The sequence below is a fragment of the Lepidothrix coronata genome, unplaced genomic scaffold, assembly GCF_001604755.1.
Source record: "Lepidothrix coronata isolate B3197 unplaced genomic scaffold, Lepidothrix_coronata-1.0 Scaffold291, whole genome shotgun sequence".
Classification (NCBI taxonomy): Eukaryota; Metazoa; Chordata; class Aves; order Passeriformes; family Pipridae; genus Lepidothrix; species Lepidothrix coronata.
In genome coordinates this window covers 280515-282414 of record NW_016690471.1, presented here as the reverse complement: position 1 = coordinate 282414, position 1900 = coordinate 280515, and positions in this window count along the sequence as shown.

Sequence of the window (1900 nt, the reverse complement as noted above, 5' to 3'; positions counted from 1 at the left end):
AACTCTGGTCTTGGTTAATGGAATAATTTGTCAGCTGCACGAATACATTACCCTGCAAATGAAGGAACAAGCTGCAGGGCTGGGAAGGTATCACCCCCCTCCCCTCCTGCCCCCACCACCCCGTCACACTGCACCATGTACAAAGCATCTTAATTAAGCACAGGAGATTTAATGGCACTAAATATGATCAGCCCTGTACTGATCCCATTACTCTAAAGAACCCAATAAATGAGGCTCAACAGTTTCAATCTCACTGGGCTGCAATCTCATCAGCATTCCAATTCCATCACTTCCGAGGAATCAGCACTTTCAATGGAAGATAACCCTCTTTCCAAGTCGGGGCCCATTCTCCAACCACTTATTAGTTGACTTAATTCTGTGCTGGAATGATCCAGAACTGCACGGCAGAACCTTTCCCAGACAGCAGCTGAGCCACGACTGCTCTTCACAAAGAAGTAAAACAGATTATTTTACCCTTTAGGACCTTTTTTTTTTTTTTCCTCCCTCCTTCCAAAATTTCTTTTTCTTATAACTGTCTGTGTGTATTTCACGATAATGCTTCGTGAAAAATAGAACCAGAATAAAATAGAGATTTAGTTAAATGTGTGTATATATATATATCTATATATGGGGGGGGGAAATTCTCCTCTGTGAGGGCGGTGAGGGGCTGGAGTGGATTTCCCAGGGAAGCTGTGGCTGCCCCACCCCTGGAAGTGTCCAAGGCCAGGCTGGAGCAACCTGGGATGGTGGGAGGTGTCCCTGCCCATGGCAGGGGGTGGGTCTGGATGGGCTTTAAGGTCCTTTCCATCTCAGTGCAAACAAATTTAGCCCATAAAATACAACGTGTCCAACAATAAATCAAAGTAACTTAAGGTTTTGCTCCTCAATATATAATATTATAACTTAGAGCTGGGCCAGGGGAGGGTCAGGCTGGACATCAGGAGGGATTTCTCCATGGAAAGGGCTGTCAGGCACTGGAAGGGGCTGCCCAGGGAGGTGGGGGAGTCACATCCCTGGGGGTGTCCCAGGAAGGCCTGGATGTGTCACTCAGAGCTCTGGGCTCGGGCACAGGGTGGGCATCGGGCACAGGGGGGCTCCATGATCCTGGAGGGCTTTTCCAACACAAATGATCCCTGGGATTCCGTGATTTGCAATCTGCCTTCCATGGTCATCTGGGCAGCTACTCCCAAGGCCAAGCAAACCCAGCCCCAGCCCCTCTCTGCTCCGGGAGCTCTGCAGCACCAACAGTCCCGTCGATATTTCCGAGAGCGGCGAAGAACGAGGATTCCTGGAATAGAGCTCTGAATAATGCTCTGTCTGGGTTGGGAACAGAGCCACTCACAGTGGTTCTGCATGTTCTTCTCTCAAGGCACGGCTCCAGAAAACACTGGCAAGAGCTCCCAGGCATTAAATTTTGACTTCTTGCCTGACTTCAGTCATTATGAGAGAAATGTGTGTAATGAGCACGAGCCGGCGCTTCAGCGAGATTGAACTTCAGGGAGAGTGGAGACTCTCAAGGAGCAAGTGTTAGAACAACAGGGGCCACTCTGGGGCCAATAAAGGCTCTGATTGATGGCTGGTGGCACGTCCCAGCTCCACGGGATCCGTGGGGGAATTCCAGGACCAGGATCCATTCCAGGACCAGGATCCGTGGGGGAACTCCAGGAGCAGCTGCCAAACTCTGCAGGAGGAGCCCCACAGACACCAAAGCTTTTGTTTTCCAAGCGATGGGTTAGATAATGCTGTGACCCCCCGTGCAAATGGGAGTTCAGTGGTTCTTTAGGAGGGTCAGGGTGGGTGCCAGGGAGGGATTCCTGGCTCTGAGGGTGCTGGCCCGGGTTGCCCAGAGAAGCTGTGGCTGCCCCTGGATCCCTGGGAGTGTCCAAGGCCAGGTTGGACG